Source organism: Gracilinanus agilis, chromosome 5 (genome assembly GCF_016433145.1).
Source record: "Gracilinanus agilis isolate LMUSP501 chromosome 5, AgileGrace, whole genome shotgun sequence".
Classification (NCBI taxonomy): domain Eukaryota; kingdom Metazoa; phylum Chordata; class Mammalia; order Didelphimorphia; family Didelphidae; genus Gracilinanus; species Gracilinanus agilis.
In genome coordinates this window covers 2,046,712-2,064,511 of record NC_058134.1, presented here as the reverse complement: position 1 = coordinate 2,064,511, position 17,800 = coordinate 2,046,712, and positions in this window count along the sequence as shown.

Sequence of the window (17,800 nt, the reverse complement as noted above, 5' to 3'; positions counted from 1 at the left end):
CATCTAGTCTGGCCCCATCGAAAAACTCCATCACAAATCAGACATTGGAAATAGGATTCTGAGCTGGAAAGAAGGATGGAGTCTGCCTAGTCCAACCCTTTCATTTTACAGGGGAAGAAATTCCTCCCCCATCCCCACATGTAGTAATAGCCCTAAGGACACCCAGGGAAGAAGAAACAGGATTCAAATCCAGAACCCTTCCTATTGCATCCCACTGACTTTCAGCAGAGGCCTGATGTACTAGACTCTTAACTTCACTGCTGCAAGATCGCACTAAGTGCCCAGTCTAAGTGAGCAATGAAGGATCCCCAGAGCACACCTCTTCCCTGCTGAAGCCTTTCAGGAGTGAAGTTCAGGCTTAGGGGCCACTCACACCAGTAACTCATTTACTCATACAGGGCTCTATAAGTGTGATCTGCAGGATCTGGCCAAGATTATGTGGGAAGGGATTCATCCCACCTCCCTTACTCCTACTCCTAGTCCTCAACAATGTCTGGTCTAATAATGCTATTCTTAAGGAAGAAAAGAGAAAAAAATACAGAAAATATTCACTCGAAGTCTCTTCCGCTCATTCAGCATCTGTGCTGAGTTTTCCCCTAGAGTCCTTTAAAGTGGCACCTCATTTAATCTTTCATTTCCTCACCCTTGCCCTCTTTCCCAATTCTCTTTAACACCAGCCTATTTCAACTCTTGGGACTGCCTTGCAAATACTGCCACATGTCTAGCAGTCTAGAAAGGTTGAAAATCAGTTGAACAATGAATAGATGTGCACTGAAATTTCTAGTGTGCACTGACATTTTAGGAGGAATCAAAGTGGAGAAAAAGCAGCCACAATCACTAAAAAATATCAAATACCACTGGATCTGGCCATGCCGTTGCCCATCATTATATCAAGGCCATTTTTTTCTTTGTCATGTGGGCATTGTTCAGCATTTATATGTTTTGTGCTCATAGCATGTTGATTGTCCCCCACTTCAAATAGCTACTATTGTACCTGTTCTTGTCATCTCTCTCAAGCAACACATTGGGTTTATTTTCCTAACACTGTTCTCAAGACATATTTGGGTTTGGCCATTAAATAGCACAAAAATATAAGACTCAATTCTTCCTCCTGAAAGGAGGGATTATGGCATGGATGTTCTGAAGCGACGGGAAACAAGATGTGATTCATGTTTGACTTTGGAATTTCAATGCTGACTGTGTGATTCCCAGAGTCTACTTCATTTACAACTTCGGAGATTTCACGTCAACTAAAATGATGCAGCTCCATAGCTTGATAACAGCTTTGAGAGGGTATAGCATTTGGAGCAATACTAGAACTGTAAAGCCTAGGCATAGCTACTGACCTATGGATTGTATGTTGGTATTTCATCAGAACTTCTTGGTATCACTTCTTTGTCTCTGGTCACAGGAGAAGAAGGCTCATTAATCCCTTCTAGGAACAGTACTTCCAACTATGGCTTTGGTCCACCTATTTCTCACTCATGACCATCAATCCAGCAATCATCTCCTACTACAAGGCTTTTCAATCTATTGATCATGTCACGTTCATCCCAGACTGCTTAAAACATGCCCCGATCCGTGCAAGCTGAATAACAGGTGAAGATGCTCCCTTTGGGTTTGAGAGGCTTCCTGGGTTTCTTTCCACTTCTAGCAAACAAACAGTGCCGCCCCCAACTTTCTGCTTTTGATATTTAAGAGTTTTCATCAATTCAGAGCAATCTTAGTGATGCCAAACCTCACGATCCCAGACGTTAAATCAACGTCACTGACGTGGCAGCCCAAAACACTAAGGCTGTGATGCTTTCTCTCTCTGTGGTTCACTCGCTCACACAATCCCAGGACCTCCAGAAAGATTTAGATATAACACCACCATGTTGAAGCTAATTGCTGCTTGAGTAATAATCTGATGCTATCAATCCCAATGAAGGCAACAGCCATTGAAGGGATCTGATACATCCATTCTGGACACAAGAAGACTCAAGGAAGCAATGATAGCCCTCAACAAGATCCAAAGGGCTGTCATGTGAGTAAGGAATCCGGCTCATTCTTCCATGTTGTCAGAAGGCAATAGAGAGGAGTTTCATGGAAGTATATTTAGTTTCAATAGAAGAGAAAAACAGACAATGGGACCAAAACCCCCTTCCGCCAATCCCTACCAAAACTAACACGCACATACCCAGCACCTGTAACAAAGCCCCAGTAAAACCAGGGAGAACACCAGGACTTTTCGGTCAGGCTTGGACAAATGACTGACCAGCAGCCTGGGAACTAGCACCGCCCCCCCCCCCCCACTGAAGTGTCTGAGATTCTCCACCCTCTCGGGACCATCCAATAAACTTGACCCAAGTAGCCCAACTGAACCAATAGAGGCAACGCAGTTTACCTCATCCCTGACTACCACCCTGTAAAACATTACATTCCTCTCCACTCAGGTGAAGATCTGCAGCCATCTTTGCTGGTGCTGATCTCCCCCTCATCCCCCTCCCAGTGACTCTGCAGCCACCTCTCCCGCCCTGCTCCTCCCCATTCCCTTCGGCCCCTTCTTCCCACAATAAAGCTTTCGCTCTCGTCCTGTTTGTCTGGGGTCGAACCCAAGTCAGTGAGGACTGAGAGCCATCGCTTAGCCCAAAGGACTACGGGTTGCCGTGGCGGGGAGGGTCTCCCCTGCTGCTCCTCCTGGCCATGAGATCCTTTTATTTAGGATGTTGTAAGTGTGATGCGGCCGTACTCAGTACCAAGCCTGTGAGGCCTCTTCCAGGGCCGCCCTGCTCTAGTCCTCAGAAGCCCGGCCTGCTGCTCTTGGGATCCATGACTGGAAACCAGTGTTGAAAGGTTAGACCTGATGGTTTCCGCTTAAAGGAGGCGGCAAGCTCGCAGGAAATACTCCTGGGAAGCGGCTGCCTGTAGCGCTTTTTAGAGGGTGTCGACCACTTGCTGGCTTGCTTCTCCCTGACAGCCCCCCAAAAGGTTTGCCCTGACTTCCATTGCACAGTCTGGCCAACTCCAGGAAGGCCGTCGGGAATCAGAGTAGAAGAGCAGCCTGGGACATGCCCTCCCCTCGTCATGCTCTGGGCTGCCTCATCTGCTGCTGCCTCAGTGCTGTGCTGTGCTGGGGCGGTCCCTGTTTCCTCCCCCACCCCATTCTCTCTCCCCCTCCGTCTCTCTCTGTCTCTCTGTCTCCCCCCACCTCCCTCTCCCTCGCCCCGCTTCTCTCCCCCTCTCTCTCTTACTCTTCCCCACTGCTTGCACTAAGGGTGCTCAGTGACGCGGCTGCCATGGCTTTCTAGGTTATTCTTGACGCCGACCTCGGGAAGGATCTGCACTGGGCAGCCACCCGTGCTGTGAGGTGTTGCTCAATCGTTTAGTGCTGCTCATCAGCTCTGCCCCTCCTCCTCCCGGGCCATCGTCTAGCTCATCCCTCTAGAAATCTGCCCGAAAGGACCCGGCACTGGACCGGAAGCCGCCTCCGGACTCTCTAGTGTTGGGGAAACCCCAAGCCCGCCCTCGAGTCCTCCAGGCTTTCTCTTGTCCTCTCAATGAACCACTGGACCAGCCTTCCGAGTCTCAAGCCGGGCTTCGTGCCCCAGTTATCATTGGTCCGATGCTGCCTCGCACTCATCAGGAACGCTTCCAGGGGCCAATCCTGGTTTCCAATCCGGCCTCGGACACTCCTTAGCTGTGTGACCCTGGACAAGTCACTAGATCCCAATTGCTTTGCCTTGACCACTCTTCTGCCTTCCTTGAATGGACTGAAGACAGGAGGGGAGGGATGTCTTTAAAGACTCTTTTCATCGCTTTTCCGGATACCCCAAGCTGGTCTTTAACGGGCCCTTCAAAGAATCCGCTAATTCAGGAAAAGTCCCCGTTGCTGGGCACCGCCCTGGGGCACTGGCAGGGACTAAGGATGAATGCAAGCTCTGCTCCCATCTGCCTGAAGTCAGTCAGCCCAGAAGACCTCCTTAAGGGCCGGCTCTGTCCCAGGGAGATGATGAAAGGCAAGACCAGGGCTCTGGCCCTCAGGGATCTCCCCTTCTGTTGGAGGAGACAATGGGGAAAGAAGCAGCTATGGAAAGAAAGTCAAAGTAAAGGGAGGGGATCTGAGCTCAGATGGGCCTGGAGGCGGGGAGGGGGCAGCTTGGGAAAGAGCCCCTGTGAAAGGTGGGAATAAGGAAAAAGAAGAAGTCTAGTTCCCGGGCGCCACTCCATAAATTCCTGACCTAAAGCCATGCTCCCAGGACAATCCAGCTGGGCCATGGGGTGGTTCCTCACTGTTCCACTGCTCCCACTTCACAGATGAGGAAACTAAGTCCTAGCGAGGGGGTGACCTGCCCATAGTCAAACAGTAACAAATGCTAAAATTGGCTTGGACCCCAGCCTGCAGACTTCCTGTCCAGAGACTCCCCCCCTCACTGCCTGCGCTGCTTCCTGGGTGACGACTGAAAGTCTTAGCTGGGTCCCTGCTCGCCGGCAGACTGAAGGAAATCCGTCCCATGCCCTGGGCAGTCACCAGATGTGAGTCCTGAATTCTCGATGGGCCTGCCGTCTCCACGATGAGGGGCTCCCTCCAGGGGGACAGACAGACCGAGACAGACCGTCAGCCACTCGGGACTCGACAGCCTGGCAACTCCTGGGCCGCCACCTGAGGCCTGGCTTCCCCAATTCCTGTTGGCGGGCCCTTCGCTCCTTTCCCGTTGACAGACATCAGATTGCCCCGAGGCTCCCCGCGGGGAAAAGGAATTCATTTAACAGAGCAACTGGGAGGAAACCTGGAAGAATACGCCGGAGTGACCAGGTTGGCCTTGTCAGGGAGCTCCCGGGATGATTTATTTCTTCTGAATAGAGGATCAGAAAGCAGAGGAAGGCAGAGGCCGGCGGCGACTGCAGCCATTGGCAGAACTGGGAGGAAGGCGGGGCTGGAGGCTGAGCGCGCCCCAGCCGGGTCGCCCAAGTGCACCCCATCCATCACGTTTCTGGCCAATCCATTCCTTTACAATTTATTTTCTCTTTAGCAGGAAATAATTTCTCCTCCACAGAAGTTCCCCTTCGTGCCTCGCGTGGCCTGGAGCTGACCTTGGGCTCTCGAAGGCCGCGTCCACACAACAGGAGCCCCCGCAGAGCCTTCCAACATACGGTGGCCATGAGGACGGGCCAGGGAACAGCCTGGGGGGGGGGGTGTCCGTCCGTGGGAGTCTGGCCACGTTCACAGCCTCCGGTGGAAGGTTGGCCCAAGGGAGGACCCACGTAACTCACAAAAGGCCTTCCCAGAGTTATGGACAAGCTGTGGACACGGGCAAAAGCAGGGAGCCCCCAGGCTGGAGTCTGGGCCGACAGTAAACGCTTCCATCCAGGCGCTAGTTCCAGACTATTTGGGAAAAATGAAAAAAGCCCCAGCATGTTGCCATCCTCTTCCCGGTGAGGGATTGCATTTCAGACGGCCGGCAGTTACCAGAGGCAGGAAAGCCTTGGGGCGCTCGCCGCACCCAGCGGCACTCACGTGAGACCGTCAAGCCCCAGAGGCCGCTTCCAGGGCATCTCCATGACTCGCACAACCTGCAAGTCAACAAAGTGACCCAAAGAAAATCCCTTTCCACAGAGGACGTCTGGGTAGGCCTCAGCCCCTCCGTTCAAGGAGGACCATGCAGCGAGTCCCCCAGCTCTGACAAAGGGGGAGACCAGCCCCTGGAAGCCCAAATCACCAAGAGCTGCATTCTCCTGGGCCAGCCCCAAGTCACTGCCCTCGTTTGGCTGATCTCTGCCTTCTGCTCTTCCCCAGAAGGACCCCACGAGGTCCCGTCTCCCCAGTCCACGGGCCGGAGTGCCGTCCTGCCCGAGTTCTCCTCTCCCAAGGCTGGCGAGGCCCGCTGCCTGCAGTGCCCCCTTCTTGGCACCAGCACGGTGGAGGAAGGTTCCTCTGGTGTTAGACCAGGCCTTTGCTCTCTTGTCGCCAAATTGGCTGAGAGGGGAATGTGGCTCCCCCAGAGCCTTGGGGGCGTCTGGAGAGGGGCTGCTGGCCACCAAGTCCAGCCGCACAAACTCCAGGAGCCCCGAGCAAAGGACAGGTTCCAGGATGTGCTGCTGTGCTTACTTGTTGGCCAGCGTGCAGGAGAGCTCTAAAGGGAGACGGAGGCTGGGTCCTCCCCACTCCTGCTTGGGGCATCAAAGAGTGACCTGAGGGATTTCGGGGGAGACCTGTAATTGAATTGCCCGTTTGAAGGAGGGGGTGGTTGATGGAAATGAAGCGTTCATTAGCACGCGTCTCCCATCAGTCCCTCGTTCACTCCCAGAATGAGCGCATCTACTTATCCCTTGTTAAATTCATCATTTTCCATTAGAAGAGCGATGGGGTTGGTCAAAGGTAATGGCTAACGACTGTTACACAATTAACACTGTGTGAAATGAACCACAGCGCAGCCGAGATGGATGGCTTCCAGGGGGAACCGTGACTGTGCCTGTGATGGGGGCATCCTTGAGACGAGCTCCCCTTTCCGCTTGCAGTGCCATCGGGCAGGGGCACATCCCCAACCCCATCAGCAGGATTCTGTTCTTGTAATGATCCTTGTTCTGAGCACTGTGGACCAAGGAGGGGAGGGGAGGGGCCTGGGACCACAGGAAAGGCTGAGCCAAGACCAGAGCTACCCTTCCCACTCCCGTGCTGTCCCATCAGCACTCTGTGTTCCTGACCAGGAAAGATGGCTACCATGGGGTGACCTGGCTGCACCCCTGATCTCCCACGAGCCTGAAGGCGGCCATTTCCCAATCACACCAAGACACAAAGATGGCCTCGATGGCGCCCACAGATGGTGGTCCAGATGGGAATGGGCCGAGGCTCTGCTCAGCACTAAGCCAGGGCCCTCGGTCCCCAGCATGTGGTCAGCATCATGGCCTCTTCCTTGTTTGTCCCTCTTTCTCCCTGAGTCGTTCCTTGGCTTTTTACGATAACAACAGCAAACTCTCAGAGGAAAACCACATGTAAAATGATGACTAGCCAAGAACTCGGGTGAGAGCTCAGGTGGGGGAGCTGTGCAGGGCCTTCAGATTCCCCTGAAAACTTCGAGGGACGGGGCCAGCAGATCTCTGGTCTTCGAAGCAAGGGGGGAATCCCTTAGAGCTAATGGAACTTTGAAATCATCATCGTCGTCCAAGCTTTCATCTGGGAGGGACCTTCAAAGTCACTGAGTCGCCGGCTCACGGGATTCGGAGCTCAAGGCGCCACGGAAAACATCGAATCCAAATTTTCCAGATGAAGAAGCTGCAGCCCTGAAAAATGATTTGCTCAGGCTTACCCAGATCCCTAAATGGCTGAGCAGCAGCTTGGCTCTTGGACTTCAGATTCTGCACATGCGGCCTCTTTGCCTCCTCTACCTGGCCCACTCCTTCATCTCAAAGTTGTGTAAACTAAGGCTGGTTAAGTTACGGGGCCAAAGTCACAAAGCTAATCCGGGTTCCAGGTAAGAGGATCCTCAGCCAGCCACCATCTAGTCTGTCTAAAACAATGATGTAGAGATTTTTTTTTGTTAACTAGGAGCTCCTGGAGGGTCGAGACCATCTTTTGCCTTTCTTTCTCTAATTATAAATGCTTCTGGACAGAGTGTAGCCTGTCGGTCACTTTGGACAGATTCAGAGTTAGCCAGATTCTTAGATTCTCCTGAGAATTTCCTCGAACCAACTTAAATACCCCCTAGTAGGTCCAACTGAACAATGACTGCAACATGGGAATGGGCAGGACCTCACAGTGTTCCAGGACTGCGTAGACAAGGCACAGTGGACTGACTCCTCATGCTATGTTTTTGACCAGGCTAGAGGATGAGGGGCTGAAGTTGGGCCCCGTGCTGAGGCTGATGACACCAGATGGCCCAGACGACACCACTCCAGGGGGAACAGGACGCCATATTTATCTCAATGGTGACTGAAAATGATTCTCGATCAGCTTCAGAGCTTCTTCAGAGCTGAAACTCCAGTGTTCAGTGTCAATGACTCCCAAACCCAAAAGCAAGACCACCTCCACCCTCAATGGGCTCCACAGCCCTTCCTCTGATGCCATCATGCCATCTCCAAGGGGGGCCCATCCCCAACTCGTGAACTTTCTGGTGCTCAGAGAAGAAACAAGACGTACAAAGTCTCCTTACCCAGGACCCGCTTTCCCCGCTGACCTCTTCAGTAGCCCATGATGGCCACAGACGACTCAGGTTTCCAGAAGTGATGTCAAACATTGGGCAAGCAAGAAGGAAGGGGTTTTGTGGCCAGATCTTGGCGCACTCACCAAAGGACAGTGACTTGGGGCCAAAGCAAGGGCAGAATCTCGACTTTCAAAGTATTTGCCATCTCTGCTTAAATGGGGCTCTGCCTCACACTACCATTCCAGCTTGAAGAGTCTCGCTGCTCATAACTGTGAGAGAGACAGAGACAAAGAGAGGCCAAATCTAGCGAGGGTTCAGCTTCCTGCCATTAGGGATGTATCGCCACGTTCCAAAATGGCCACTAAACTCACAGAGCCCTCAAGTGTGCTTCCTACAGAACATGAGCCAAATTTCCATGCAGCGCGGAAAGAGGCCATAACTGGCACAGGCAGAAAAGTGGCTCATCACTAGCCAGCAGCTTCTGCCTGTCAGAAGAAATCGAGATCATGGGCCCAATAGCAGATATCGGAGCACAAGAGTTCCCAGAAGCCCTCTCGTGCCGCTGCATTTCTAGCACTTGTGATGAAAATGACAGTGATGATCAAGAGAACAGAAGAAGGCACTCCAAAGGAAGGAAGGAGGAGAGCGGAGGGAGGGAGGAAGCCTAAGCCTAAGGAAGACCTCCTTACCAAGGGACGAGCCACTTAACGACACCGACACTTGTGCGCTCAGATGGCCAAATACAGATTAGACTGTAAGTCAGAAAGAGAAGCAGAAAATGGCACCTTCTCGAGCTGGTTGTCACCCACCGAGACGTCACAAATCACCCAGCAGTCTGCACAAACTAGACCATTTCCTCTTGCTCCAGCTTCAGGAATGACCTTCACTCTACAGTCATCTCCCAGGTAGCCTTATTTCTGCCTAGCCATTTGCCTGTTGTCTCCTTGTTTTACTGTGAGCTGTTTGAGAGCAGGAACTAGTTTCTGTCTTTTTCATGTCCCTACCATGGAGTACCCACCTGGCGCATAGCAGGAGCTCAGTGCTGCCTGCCTGACTTGGGCAGGCAAGATTATGTCGGGGATTTTCTGTCCCCATCCCTTTTAAATCAATGATGTAAGGGGCAAAGAAAAAGAAGGCAAAGCTGATAATGGCCATCTGCCTATGCAACCCTAAGAAACAGTAATGGCTTGCTTTCACCCAGATAATTATGGGGGTGCTAGTGAGGGAATCGATCATCCGCTCATCATCAAGAACATATGAATGGGTGCAATGATGTAAATTCATTCTCCTGAGGTCTCCAAAGCAATCCTGTGCCAAGGAAGTACATACATGGGCCAGAAGCCCTATCCACGTTCCCCAGACTGTGTACCCCCCCAGGAAGTACTCAGATCACAACAGGGATGAACCCTCCAATGGTGCAGACCTTCGTGATCCTTCTTGTTGGATTCCACTATGTCTTCCCCAAAGTTTACCATGGGGACTATATGCACTGTGCTGGAGCTCTGCCTCATTGCCTCATTCTTTCTGGTCCGATGAGTGGTCAGCACATTGTGCCTCGTTCTTGCCATGTGGCCAGCCCAGCTTCTGTTCTTCTCATACATTTCCTGGAAACACATGACTGACCCTGAGAAAAGGCCTGGTCCTTGAAGCCAGTGTGAGAAAACTCTCATCCTGGGTACGTCCCAGTTTGGACACCTGGGGATGTGGGGGAGAATCATTCATAGCACCGGTTGCCATTGAGGGTCTTATAGAGACGGCTCACTTCTGTCCATATATTGGAAAATAAAAGCCATGTGAGTGAGCCAGCCATGGGCAGACTCCATTTGTCAGACCCCCAGCATCCTTTGAGCAGAGTACCTGAATGTGCCACCCTCTGACTTGGGAGAATGTGAATGTTTTCACGTGTTTCACAGTTGAGCAAACAGGTTCTGGGAAATGGGCAATTTGGCCAAGGTCCGGAGCCAGAACCTCTCCAAGCTGAGGCTCAAGCCCCTGCCAGCCCTTCTGCCCTTTCCACCAGGCTGCAACAATCTTAGAGGAAGGACTCCATTCTGGAGCAGTAAAAGGGGTGAGATTATACAGTGTCCCTTCATTCTTCTATGCATCAAGGAAGCTCCTCTGGGGGTAGCCTCAGGCCGTGACAGTGTGCTGGCTCTGGTGCAATCCTGGGGAGCCAAAAAGGAGCAGAAGAGAAGCTAAGTAGTGTCCCAGGGAAGGAAAAAGAGCACAGTGTAGATGAAGGAGTAGCTGTCACAGCCAGATGGAGCCAACAAAGGCTTCTAGGATGTGGAGGAGGACTACGACAAGGAGGAGGATGAGAAGGAAGATGAGAACAAGGACGAGGATGAGGAGGAAGATGAGAACAAGGATGAGGAGGAGGAGGACAGAATGAAGAGGAAGAGGACAAGGAAGAGCAGTGGCATTTGGTATTCGGCATGACCTCCCTCCCAGGCTGCTACTTGGGTAGATAGAGATAACTCTGCTGTGTCCAAATTCCAAGCATTTCCACTTTGAGGCTGCATTTTGCTGGTTTGGAGGTAGATGGGCCAGAGGGCCTGAGGCCTCCTTGATGCTCTTGAGGGCCAAGGATAAGGTCTGCACTGTGGGGGAAACTTACATCTGTAAGGATTAAAAATGATAAAGGCTGATATTATGAGGGAAAATAATATTTTAATTAAAGCCATGTTGGTAAAAATAAATTAGACCACACGCCTATAAAAATTTAAATTGCCGCCAGTCCCCATCTTGTCTACATAGCCAAAGAGCCTGTCTCAAGGCTGACCTCCAAATTGAAGCTGAGCTATACGTTGGCTCCCATTGTTTGACATCATCACATCAGAAAACGGAAACCCATTGGATCACAGAAAATGTAGTTTCAAAGTCCCCCACATGTCCACAGGAAGTTTGTAAAATACTTTTAAATGGGACCCCCCTGAATTCCAAACAACACACATCACAGCTACTCCAGAATCTCACTCTGAATGTCAAGGAATATGAAATAATTGGCCCTTGTGTGTCTCCTGTGCTCAGTCTAAGGCTTATTTACAGAGACTAAACCCAGCCTGGTCCCTCACGCTGGGGAGGCCCAGGCCCATGTGATTACATATGCCAGCACCCAAAGGATGAGAGTGGCTTTAAGCTGAGAAGGCCAACATCATATCCTTTGTCATACGCTATCACCTAGGCTGTATTGCTGTTTGTCTTAGTCATCGACAGATTTCTGCTTGAATTTCAAATTTGACTTGGCTGTTGGGTCTGCTCAGTTCAAGACCACCTATCAAACATGGTACCAGCTCTCTTGGCCATCCTACAGAAACTGGGGCTCTTCCTTAATAAGTGAGATTTGTAACTTTGAAGATAGGACAGCTAGGTGGTACAGTGGACAGGGCATCCAGTCTGGAGTTAGAAAGCCCTGAGTTCAAATCTGGCTTCTGGTATTTGCCAGATGTGTGACCCTGGACAAGTCACTTAACTGTATTTGGTCAGTTTCCTCATCTGTAAAATGAGTTGAAGAAGGAAATGTCAAACCCCTCCAATATCTGCCAAGAAACTCCCAAATGGGATCACAGAGAGTAGGACAAGACTGAAAGAACTGAAGAGAAGCAAAAAGCTTTGAGGATTCCCCACCCAGGAATAAACCCAGCTTCTACCTCTCATTCCTGCTCTCTGCACATCCCAGGCTCGCCAAAGCACCATCCTCATCTCTTGTTCAATTTTATTTTGAGGCTCCTCTTTTTCCCAAAAGCCTTTCACTACAAATAAAAAAAAGCTAATTCCCAGAAAGGGAAGAAATTGCCATAAAGCACAAAGTGAGGCCCAGTTGAAGAAACTTGCCAGAAAGAAGAGTCAGCCACGCCACAGGGTAGTGGCTGGCAGATCCCCGAGAAGTCCTTTTCAGGAAAAGCATCTCTTCCTCCTCCGCCCCCATAGCCTAACACTGGATGCCCATGGCTGGACAGGCTGGCAAGTGAGGGGAGAGTTCTCCAGTGGAGGAGCTGTTTCCAACTCCCAAACAGCCAGGTGTAAAGGGACAGAAAGAATCAAAGCTTGTTAAGGAGGCGAGCCCCAAATCCCAGGAATCTGTGAGCAGAACAGGTGAAAATGTAACTGGTGATAATTGAAAGCTAATTATCTTCAGCAAGCAATTGCCAGCCAGGTGTTCTGAGGCACATAAAAGGCAAAATCGGGAAGAAAGTAAAGATGTTTGCTTTGGGCAGAGATGAGAGAAATTGGAGTTTCCTGATGGGGGCTTCAATCTTCCCAAATGAGAAGCCTCATTCTTTCACCTTGAAACTGTTCCTGGAAGGCCGAGACCCCAGAAATGACTTAAGGCTGGAGCTTGTAATATAGGATTTTACAGGCTTTGGGGCCTTTATCTGAGGCCAGGCACAAAGATGCTTCTATAGCCCTGGTTCCTAGCTCCAGATGGGGGAGGGCCAGCCTTTTCTGAGCAATGTGTGCACTCTCCCCAGAGGGATGGAATTTAGTGTTCACAAACCAGGGTTCTATGTTATCTGGTGCAGAAGCTGCAAATTCAGTCCTCAGAAGGAATGGCTCCATTGGATGGAAGAAGAATTCCTTGGGCAACAATGGGACATATCTCGTTGCAACACATGGACGGTATTTCTGGGTCAATTTCGTGTCCAGTTTTCCATGGGCAACATTTGGAAAAGGCTCAAAAGAGGATCATTCAATTGCCTGGTTTAGAAGCCAAGGGAATTGGTGCCTGAGAAAAAGGAGGTTCTGAAAGTTGCACCACCTCCCAATCCAGAACCTACTGCACTCCACCACCCACTTTGCTCTCAGACTCCATTTCACTTTGTGACTGCATCTCTGCTATATTTCCTGCAGGAAAAAGTATGTTTCTAAAACCTGGTTGGAGAGAAGGTTTTCATATGCACTTTGGTAACACTGCTGTATTTCCATTTAATTTCTTTCTCTTTTAGTCTCATAGCTTTCTGTTATATAGCCTATGTTGGGTAGTGAATAGAGTCAATCCTGAAAGATCTGGGTTCAAGTTCCACTTAAGAAACTTACTGGCTTCATGATTCTGAACAAGTCATTTTCTCTCAGTGTAGGCCCCCTTCCACCACCCCACCCCACCCCACATCTCTCGAAGTTGATCTTTGCTGGGAGAGAGGGGGGGAAGGGAGGGAGGGAGGGAGAAGAAAGGGAAGAGGAGGAGAAAGAGGAGATCTTGACCTGGGAAGTCACGTTTATAAATGATTCTTCCCCTTCTCATCTATAAATCTGAGAAGTAACTGGTTTCTCTCCCTCCCCTTCACAGATTCCTGAGGATCATCTGTTGAGGATCATTTCAGATAAGAGAACAACTTCAGTGCTCAAAGGAAATATGTCTCCTGCCCTCCAGTTGTGCCCTGATCTTTGTTACAGATGAGAAGTTACTTACTCTTGCTAAGCCCTGTTCTAAACTCTTACAAAGCCCCAGAGGGGCAGCCCAGGCCAAGAATAAAAAAAAGAGCCTTTATCCAAAAAAATGGCTGTGTTGCTCCTGATCTCAGTAACCTTGGGCATGTCCCATGACCTCTGCAGGCAACCCTAACCCTAAATCCCTGGTGATCACCTTTGTCCTCCCATGCGACAGAATTTCCAAGGTACCGGACTTAGCAGACCCAAATAGCACTTGCAGTCTTTCCACAACATAGAAATATCAGTGCTTGGTGCTCCATGGGCAAGTGTCAGCAACAGAGTTGGAAGGTAGCCTATGGGGTCCTGGGCTGAGCTCCTGCCTTGCTCCCTGAACCTGCTAGTTCTCTGCTCAGCTGAAGACATGCTTTGTGCTGCATGTACCAGTCACAAAAACTCCTAGATGTGACTCTGTGCCTTGGCTTTGCTATCCCCAAAATGACAGCTGAGCTCTCTAAGTGCCTTCCAAGTCTGAAATCCCATGATCCTAGGGATTTCCCTCCTTCCAATAGGACATTTTATCTAGTTTGCTTTTTCACAGACATTTCTGTTTTTGTTATTAAGGAGGCAAAGTAATAAACTGTGGGTACAAGCGATAAGAGGAAAGATGTGAATGTGCATAAATGAATCCTGGAGGCCTGGCTGAAGACAAATGTCTGCTTCGGAGTAGGCAGCAGGGGGTGAATAGAGGTTAAGTACCAGCCAGTTTCCAGGACAGATTCACAGGACTGATTCCACTTCTGCTACATGGGCAGAAAAAAGCTCATGCCTATAGTCATACCAGAAGTCTGGGCAGAGGGAGTGAAGAGAAGGAGTCACAAAGCAGCATTTTGGTTTGGGGTTTTTTTTAAATATCTGATTTTTCCCCCAATTACATGAAAAACATTTTGCATATTTGTTTCTTTAAGCTTTTGAATTGTAAATTCTCTCCTTCACTTCCCCACTCCCTGATACAATAAACAATTTAGCATGGGTTTTACATGGGTGATGATGCAAAATATTTCATATTAATCATGTCATTAAAGAAAACACAGACCAAAAAAGAAAAGAAGAAAGAAAAAAGAATTTAAAAAAGTTGGCTTCAATCTGCATGTAGACTCCATTAGTTCTTTCTCTGGAGGTGGATAGCATTTTTCATCTTAAGTCTTTTAGAACTATCTTGGATCATTGTTTGCTGAGAATTGCTAAGTCATTCACAGTAGATCATTGTATGTTATTGCTCTTCTGTGCACAATGTTCTGGTTCTGCTCACTTCACTTTGCATCAGTTCATTTAAGTATAGGATTTTTTTTGTTTGAGAGCATCCTGGTTCTCATTTCTTATACCATAATAGTATTCCATCACAATCATATACAATAACTTGTTCAGCCATTCCCCAATTAATGAGTGACCCCTCAAGTTCCAATTCTTTGCTACCACAAAAAGTGTAGCTATAAATATTTTTGTGCATATATTTTTTTCTTTTTTAATTTCTTTTGGATACAGACATAAGTAGTGTTATTGCTGGGTCACAGTTCTATGGCCATTCAAGCTTGGTTCATAATTGTTCTCCAGAATAGTGGACTAGTTCACAACTCCACTAACAGTACATTGTGCCCCAATTTTCTTCCCTCAAGCATTTGTTGTTTTCCTTTTTTGTCATGTTAGCCAATCTGAGAGATATGAAGTAATAACTCAGAGTTACTTTAATGTGCATTTGTCTAATAAATAGTGACAGAGAATTTTACATGACTAATGAGAGGTTTGATTTCTTCTGAAAACTGCTAATTCATATTCTTTGACCATTTATGAACTGGGGAATGGTTCTCATTGTTATAAATTTGGTTCTTTTTCCTATTTGTTTGAGAAATTAGACCTTTATCAGAGCAACTTGCTGTAAAAAAATTTTCCCCCAGTTTTCTGCATTCCTTTTCATCTTGGCTGCATTGGTTTTGTTTGTGAAAATTTTTTCTTTTAATTTAATGTAATTGAAATTATTCATTTTAAATTCCGTAATGTTTTCTATCTCTTGCTTGGTCATAAATACTTCTATTATCCAAAGATCTGACAGGTAAATGGTTCCATCCTCCCCTAATTTGCTTATGGTATCACCATTTATGTCTAAGTCATATGCCCATTTTGTCATTATTTTGGTATATGGTATGAAATGTTGGTCTACACCTAGTTTCTGTCAAACTGTTTTCTAGTTTTCTCAGCAATTTTTGTCATAGAGTGAGTTCTTGCCCCCAAAGCTTGGATCTTTGGTTTGATCAAACATCAGGTTATTATAGTCCTTTGCTGCCTGCCCTGTATTATGTGCCTAACCAGTTACACTGATCCACTACCCTTTTTCTTGGCCAGTCAAATTGTGTTGATGATTACTGCTTCATAATACACAAAGCAGCATTTCGTACAGGGCAGCCCACTGGATATGTAATCAGACGATCTGGATTCAAATCCTTATTCTCTTACTTAGCACTTTTAATTTAGACCTAGATAGGGTCTGAGAGAACAGCACAGGGAATAAAAGGAAAAGCCTAACTGACCTTAAGCCTCAGTCATCTATCTCATCAGTAGAATAAGAGGATTAGATGAAGTGGTCTTTAATTCCCTTACAATTATGAATCTTGTGATCCTTAGTGTATTAATTACTCTGTCCTATTTTCACAAATGATTTAGCTCTTGAGGATTAAAGAACTAATTAATATCTGTGAATTAGCCCACCAGACTTGTGCTTCTTCACCTTTTTCTTTGTTTGTGGTCATACTTTAGTATTATGGCATACTCTGAAGGGTAGTGGAGCTGGATTCAAATTGATATTCATTCAGCACTTATAAGGGAAAGGGAAAAGAGGCAGAGGTGGGGCGTTTGAATGAAGACTCCAAGCAGTATTGAAGAAAGAGAAAGGAAAGGAGGCTGGGTTGATATAGGACTGACAATAAGATCTAGAACAAGGATCATCGTCTTCTCTAAACCTCTTAGTGTCTAACCCAGGGTTATTTAATAAGTATTTAATAGCCAAATGGATGATAGTAGAGGACAGAGTTCCAATCTTAGCATGAGCAAAAGCTAAATTCAAGTCCTGACTCAGGTACTTAATTGTGTGACCTTAACAAGCCATTTCAACTTTGTCAGATGCAATGTGCTCATCTCTAAAATAAATATAATAATCATATTAACTCACAAAGTAGTAGTGAAGATAAAAGAGTGAGATAATATATTCAAAGTGCTTTCAAAACCTTTAAGAGCTATTTAACTTGGCATTACTAAAGTTATGGTTATTATTATCATCATTATCATTAAAGATGCACATTCCTAGAGTAAATAACCAGAGTCTAAACACAATGAGGTGTTTAATAGGTAGCTTTATAATGTCATAAGGATATGTGAATGGTATAACATATGTGTGCATATATGCATATATTTATGTGTGAATTGAGATTCATATGCCTGAATATAACATCAACTAATATTCAATGAGTATTTGAGTATATAATTTCTCAAGAATGAAGACCTGGAGACAAAAACAGAAAAATATCTAATAGGGAAGAAAAAGGAGAGTTGTCTAAAGAAACGAATGTGGTCTCCCAATAAGCTTATTGAACAACTTCAGGTTCTAGATAGGCATGCACAAAAGAGGAAATCAAGGACAAGAAGGAAAAGATGATTACAAATTTATAGTATCATTTTCCTCTGAGAATGTTATCAGAATAGGGAAAAAAGAAATATGTGCTGAGTTTGGTGAGAAAAGCTAAACAAAATGGGCCTCACTTCCCTACACTAGAGAAAAAAAAGAAGAATCGAAAAAAGGTTAGGATTACTTTTCTGGTTGAATGAGATGATGATAACAGACAACACAGAAAAGACAGTTGCTCAATTTTACTTTCTTTTTTGTTTCCTCTAGTGAGGAATTATCTTCAGATTGTATAGGATAAAGCAAAAGAAAAAGCAGATTTATAATTTCAAATAAGTGAGAATATGACTTCCCTTTGTAGTAGTTGAGTTCCACCTACATTTCAGTTAATCACAGAAGATCCAGACAACTTGACAGAGTCACTAATAATGCCGAAGTGTAAACTAGTTGGGAATAGATGCTATCCAATATGAAAAGATCAAAGTCCTTGATAATTGCAGAAAGGCAGATGAAATCACACAGGAAAAATATTGTGATTGGCTGCAAGAATCTGGCATAACTTTGAGCCTCTGTTTAAAAGGAGGAGACCAATAGTAAGCTTAGTAAAGTGATGAGCCAGTACATTTGTGGGAGAATGGTA